We start from the raw sequence: 6886 nt of genomic DNA on the forward strand, positions 1-6886 counted from the left end.
GGGAAGGCAGAGGGAATAGTCGTGGGGCCCAAAGCTTCAAGCAGACATCTGTGAATGAGTTACAAGATAACTCCTTAGGAGTTTTCTCCCCCCCCCCCCCAGCATTCTTAGTAACATGCATTGTGAAATCAGTATTTAGTGACTATCAAGACACATCTGTCCCATTGTCGTTCCGGCCAGTTTGTACATCTCATGAGGAAAGGGGTGTTTGCTCTTTTTGCACAAAGTTCTGAGACTTCTCAAGCTATCAAGCCACTCAGGGTCTCTTTGGCTCCGGCTTCCTCTGTAGCAGCTTCTCTCTTCACACTTCCGAATTACAGCCGTATGTGCCTCCTTTCGGTTGCCAGAGGCCGCCGAACCTTCTTCCCTGTTAGCCTCTACCTGGAAGTCTGCAAAGCTCCTTTCACCTCACCTGCCCTATAGCTGCCTCCTACTCATTCTTTAGGTGTCCAGGAAAAGGTCACTGCCTCGAAAAGACCTTCTCTGATGCTCCAACGTGGATTGGGAGTCCCTCTCCTGGCCACTTACATACGTCCACATAGCACCTGCTTTTCTATAATGCAACGCCTGTTGACTTGTTAGTATTCTCCATTAGACTGAACACCTTGAGAGTCCTTGCCATCTTTCTGTTTCCTTGGCCAGCTCTGCTGTGGCTCCTGTCCTAGGGTCGATTCTCCATAAACATTTGTCAATCTAGCACACATCTAGTTCTTACCAGCTCGCTCCGGTGGTGTGAGCCCAAGAATGGGCACATGAAAGCTGGATAGAGTAAATGGTGATTCCTGGTAGGATTGTAATTCTGGCCCTGACCTTTGACTCTGTTTAAAAATCTTTATTGCTAGATGCCAGTGGAAGCAGCAGCTGTTACGGAGCTGTTAGGGGTGTGGCGATTTCTGCTCCCAGAGCCAAAACTGTTTCCTGGGGAAGCTTTGGCTTTACTCCTGTTGATTCCCTGGATGAGTTTGTATTTTTTCCATGTCAAGAATGACGAAGGACTAGGGAGGAAAAACGGTGGCAAGAGAGAGCCTAGAATGGTCATTGTGTGTTATTGGCGTAGGCATCAGGATTGGGATTTGGGGGGTATTTGGGTCAAGAGGAAAGCGAGAAAGCAGAGAAGTTACCTCCCCTCCCCCCGCCCCCCGACACAGCCAGGAGTGACATTCTGTGTGTGAGTGGCTCGCCCATTGTGTCTGTGACGGATGCATAGAGTTCTGAGTGGTGTCTTGCGAGGAAGTATTCTCTTCCCAACAGTGAGGACTTCGTGAGTCACTCCACAGTGAGGTTCTGTGGGATGGACATGTGGGAGAATTCGTTATGGCTAGAAGAAGTTGAGTTCTCATGATGCAGTTTGTGGACAGTGGGCGCATGAGTCTGTTTCGGAAGATGCTTTGTGTATCACAGGCGCGAGGATGATGCAGTGGTCTCTTGAGTGGGGTATCCCAAAGAAGAGAATTAGGATGGTTGATTCATCCGTTCAAGAGACCCTTATTGAGCCCAAATTATGTGCCATTGTGAAAAGTAGAAAAGAGTCCAAGTGAATACAAACGCAGCTTCTGCCCTGAAGGGGCTCCACAGACTTGGGGAAGAGATAGGCAAGCAAAAATGATTATGTACCACGAGGTACAGAGGGATGGCTGACACACTAAGTGAAACTCTACTCTTACTGGAAGGAGAGAGGTAACACAACACAACAAAACAAAAAAAAAAAAAAAAAGGAGAAAATTTGACCAGAGCCTTTCCCCTCTATCTTTCAACACTTCTTTCAAACTTCTGTTGTATTGAGTAGGTCCCCTTTTTTTTTTTATTAAAAAAAAATTTTTTTTTATAAATATTTATTTTTTAGAGAGATGGTAGACAGAACATGAGCGGGGGAGAGGCAGAGAGAGAGGGAAACACAGAATCCAAAGCAGGCTCCAGGCTCCGAGCTGTGAGCACAGAGCCTGACACGGGCCTCAAACCCACGAACCGAGAGATGGTGACCGGAGCCGAAGTCAGACACTTGACCCAGTGAGCCACCCAGGTGCCGCGTAGGTCTCTTTTGATTGTCAGTAAACCCAACTCGAGGGGCACCTGGGTGGCTCGGCTGGCTGAGTATCCGGCTCTTGATTTCAGCTCAGGTCAGGATCTCACAGTTCCTGGGATCAAGCCCCGCCCGCGTCAAGCTCTGTGCCAATGGTGCGGAGCCTGCTTGGGATCTTCTCTGTCTCTGCCCCTTCCCGGCTCTCTGTCTCAGATGAAAAAAGAAAAAAACACACAAAACCAAACCAACTGGAATTGTTATAAGCCAAGCTGCGAATTTGATTGGCTCCTATGTGAGGAAAAGAGTCCAAAAGCAATATAGTTGCAGCCAGGGCTGGCTCCAGGGGTTCCACTCTTTAGGGAAGCTGTGTCTCTAAGCAGGAATCGCCCCCCCACCCCCACCCCTCCACCCCCCGGCTTCCAACATTTTCAGTTCAAGTCCCAGAGGGACATAGAATACCTTTCACTGTGGCCAGAGCCCCAGGATTGACTCTGAAGGTATCTGATGGGGTCAGTTGCCTTTCCCTGGACATGGAAATGGAGTCAGCCCCACGCAAGCCACAGGGGGCCTAGAATGGGAGGGTGCTGAGCCCCCTCCCCCCTCAAGATAACCGGGGTGTTCTTACCAGCAGGAGGCAGGAAGTGTGGTCTTTTCTAGTCCTGCTAAAAGGAAAGAAAGAGCTTTTTGGAAATCCCTGATGCAGAGAATCCAGTAGCTGCGGGTGGTAGTTGGCGTGGAGGGTGTGGAGGCGGGGGTGCACCAAGGTGGGGAACTTGCGCGTTTGGTTGTGAGGTCGATGAGTCCAGGAGGACAGGAATCTGGGGGCCTAATAGCAGCATTGACTATGCGGGTGAGGCTCTGGAAGGGAGTGTCTGTCTCTTTGGGTGTCGGCTTCTGCCAAGATGAAAGCTCTCCCTGGAGGCCTGAATGTTCTCCTAGATAGTAGCCTGTAGGTAAGTCAGGGTTGCAAACTCCAAGTCTCAGGGGGCCAGGCTAATAAGAAAATAAGAGTGACTTAGACCAGGTGAGGGCCGTGGGGGACCCCACGGCGCCTGTCTTACCAAAGGGCCACGTGAGAATATGAGCCTGCTGTCGGGCCCGACCTTTGGAGTTGTTGAGAAAGGCCTCAAGTCTGGATTTTCATGAAGATGAGGTGGCATTTAATGCCAATGGAAAACAGCCACCAGGACCCTGAGCGGGACTAAAGAAAACACATCTGTGGCCAGATTCGGTGTGTGGGTCACCAGTGGGCAGTTGCTTGTGGAAAAGGTTGGGGAGGTGAAGATCCCTGTGATGATTTTTCTCTTTTTCCTTCTGTGCCCCACCCTCCTATTACTACCTTCTCAGTTCTTGGATGTGTCGACGAGCTCGTCATTTCCTTTACAGAAACGTTTCAGAGATCCAAGAGTAGCAATCATCACTACTTCTCTCTTGGTTTGGTTTACCAAGCGCTGTACCGAACCACCTGGCCTGGTCTCACCTACTGGTGCTTGTTATCATTTCTGGTTTAGAGAGAAGAAAAATGACCTGGCGTTGTCTGCCCGGCCAGCGAGTGGCCGAGGCAGGACTTGGGGCTGGGGTGTGACTCCGGACCCCGTGTGTTTCCGACTGTAGACACTGGGCCAGCTGCCCGCCAGGGAAGGGCTCCTGTGGATGAAATGTCTTTGGTGCTTGCTGACTTGCTGGCCTAGATGCTTTTGAGTCAAGTCTCTCGCTGCTTTCTCCACAGCAACTCCCAGAGGTGATGTTATTTATTCCTGGTTTAATGATGAGGGAGCGAGGACTCAAAGAGGTCATCGGGGTAGTTAATAAGACCGCTGCCGTTCATCCGAAACCAGGGTTCTGCTTCCAAAGCAGATAGAAGTCCTTACTTCACGGAAGGCAACTCTTTTCTTTAAGAAACCCCGTGTTAGAATTCCGTGTGACGACGCTTCTACAGAATCCTGGAAGCTGAGAGTTGGATGTTGCTCTCGTCCAGGGGCTCCCGCCAGGGATGGCCCCCTGGGGGCCATTTGGCAATGGCCGGAGACGTTTTTGTTTTTGTCGTGACTTGGCTCGGGCGTGGGGTGCTCCTGGCATCTGGCGACACAGGCCGGGGATGCTGCTGACCAGCCTACACTGCCCAGGACAGCCTGGCCGCACAGAATTATCTGGTCCCAAATGTCAAGAGTGGTGAGGTTGGGAAAGCCTGGTCGAGTCCTTTGAGATTCTGGATGCGTGAATCGTGAAAACCAAAGATCCGTGATGTCTGCCTGCAGGGTGAAGGCACGTTCCGTTTGGTCTGTTCCTTACGTGTGGAAGCATTTCTGACAGTCATTGGCCCATATTGAACACTTGGGAGTTTTCACGTGGAAACCTGGGCTTCCTGCTGCTTCTCAAATCTTGCAAGACCTGGCGAAGCCTGGCATTGCGCCCTCGCGCAGGTACACATCGTCGTAGCTGCAGCTGGTAGGTGCTGTCCCGTCCGGGTCGGGCATCGACCGTCCAGTGTGCCCGGGTCCCTACCTGGCTTGTCCTGCTGCGGTACGTTCCTTCCGGACCCCTCCCTGCTCACGGATCTCTCACCAAACTTCTCCAGGAGCAGCAGAGTCTCTGCGTCTCGAGGTAGCCCGTTGCGTCAGGGGCAACGTGAGTCAAAGGCAGCTCTGCCCATGAGTCCCAGGGGAGTCCTCTGCTGCCACGCGGCATGTGTCTCTCTTCCGCGAGACGGCCCTTTCTGTATTCGGCGTCGCAAACCGCACACCGTGTCCTCGCTCGATCAGCGGTAACGTTCTCCACCCCTCACCTATTCCACACCCCGACTTCCTCTGCCTTTTCCAGGGGAGGTGGCTGTGCTTGGTTCGCTTCAGTCTGGGTGGATCCCGTCCAGCCTCTGCATAGAGCAGAGGAGGAGAGGAATGTGTTCTCCCCACGACTTCTGAATCCGAGCTTCCGTGGCCTGGTCATCCACTGTATTACCTACTGTGAAATCAAACAGGGTTGTTTATAGGTGAGTGAAGAAAGCCCGTGGTTCACTGAACCAAAATGAACCCTAAACAGATGTGCTCACGTGTGGCCTTATGGCGTTGGTTTTACACGTGAAGGCAGCATGTTATTCTCAGAGGAAACGATGTCTGTGGTCGTGGTTCCCAGTGTGTCCACGGCAGCCTCCTGCCCCTGAAATTGGACATGCGTGTATGGTATAGGGTCCCAGAGTCAGTATGCACACCACGCAGTCTTGTCGGACTGGCGATGTGTGGCCTTTATCATTCTGTTTCTGTGTCTCAAATGTAGGCAGATGTCCTCGTAATCAATCCAAGTATAGATCCACGTACAAATAGTATTACACTCCTACCTGCCGTGTGTGTCTATTTTCTTAAACGTGGATGTGAGAAGTACAGCAGGCCCACGGTCCTTTTTCCAAACCCCTAGGGGCCAGATGAGTTTTGGAATTCAGACATTTTCAGGTTTTATTTCTTTTTTTTTTTAATTTCTTTTTTTTTTAAGTTTATTGATTTTTGAGACAGAAAGAGACTGAGCATGGACGGGGGAGGGTCAGAGAGAGGGAGACACAGACCCCGAAACGGGCTCCAGGCTCTGAGCCGTCAGCACAGGTCCCGTCTCCTGGCTCGAACTCACGGACCGCGAGATCACGACCCGAGCCGAAGTGGGACGCTCAACCGACTGAGCCAGCCAGGTGCCCCATAAGTAGCCACTGTTTTCAGTTATAGTTCTATCTGTGTAAACCCTGCTACCCTTAAAACACCTGGGATCCCAACAAATTTAAAGACGGTAAATAGTTTGCTCTTTCTTATAGATTTGGCTAATAGGTTCTGTTCAGCGCCGATTTCAATGTCCTCTCAGCCACCTTTCCCTTGACCTTGAAGGGGACATGTTTTACCTTGTTATGCACAGGGCACCCAAACCCTTCTGCTATCGCATGTCATCCTTGCAGGCAGGATCTTTTTTTTTTTTTTAATTTTTTTTTAACATTTATTTATTTTTGAGACAGAGAGAGACAGAGCATGAACGGGGGAGGGTCAGAGAGAGAGGGAGACACAGAATCCGAAACAGGCTCCAGGCTCTGAGCCATCAGCACAGAGCCTGATGCGGGGCTTGAACTCCTGAACCACGAGATCATGACCTGAGCCGAAGTCGGACGCTTAACCGACTGAGCCACCCAGGCGCCCAGGATCTTAACTTACCGGGAGCACAGGTATGACCTCGCATGTCTGACATCCTACCGTGAGGACATTTGTTGGACACGTTTGTTGAGGACATACAAGTCTCAAATCTTTCCGTATTTTGGGGGTTCTGGAGGCAACATATTCCTTGTTGATAAATTTTACTTCAGCCCATTTATGCTGTCACTTGTAAATCAGACCACATTGAGTGGGCCTCCACCCAAACAGAGCGGTTGGAGAATACTCTCCTCCCATAGAGACAAGTATCCGTGTATGTCTTCCTTTGGCCACAGCCTCCAAACCCACCAATGTCTACCCTGGTCAGAAGTAACCACTGTTTTGGGGTGCCTTGGTGGCTGGGTCAGTGTAAGCATCTGACTTTGGCTCAGGTTGTGGTCTCGTGCCTTGTGATCTTGTGGCTCGTGACCTCTCAGCTCTTGAGTTCAATCCCCGCCTCTGTCAGCTCAGAACCTGCTTCAGGTCCTCTTTCTCCCTCCCTCTCTCTCTCTCTGCCTCTCCCCCATTTTCACTCTCAAACAAGAAAAATAAACAAAAATTATTGCAAACAAAAGAAGTAGCCACTGTGTTTTTTAATTAAAAAAAAATTTTTTTTAACGTGTATTCATTTTTGAGAGACAGAGACAGAGCATGGGCGGGGAAGGGGCAGAGAGAGAGGGAGACACAGCATCTGAAGCCGGCTCCA

At 50.7% G+C, this 6886-nt stretch overlaps 1 long non-coding RNA gene across 1 annotated transcript; it reads left to right on the forward strand.

Moving 5' to 3' along the window:
- Positions 1-2164: 2164 nt before the first annotated feature.
- On the forward strand, positions 2165-5353 carry LOC123589582. The gene is made up of 2 exons (XR_006708405.1): positions 2165-4443; positions 4841-5353. It is a non-coding gene; the product is annotated as an uncharacterized LOC123589582 (long non-coding RNA).
- Positions 5354-6886: the final 1533 nt, after the last annotated feature.

Source organism: Leopardus geoffroyi, chromosome E3 (genome assembly GCF_018350155.1).
Source record: "Leopardus geoffroyi isolate Oge1 chromosome E3, O.geoffroyi_Oge1_pat1.0, whole genome shotgun sequence".
Classification (NCBI taxonomy): Eukaryota; Metazoa; Chordata; class Mammalia; order Carnivora; family Felidae; genus Leopardus; species Leopardus geoffroyi.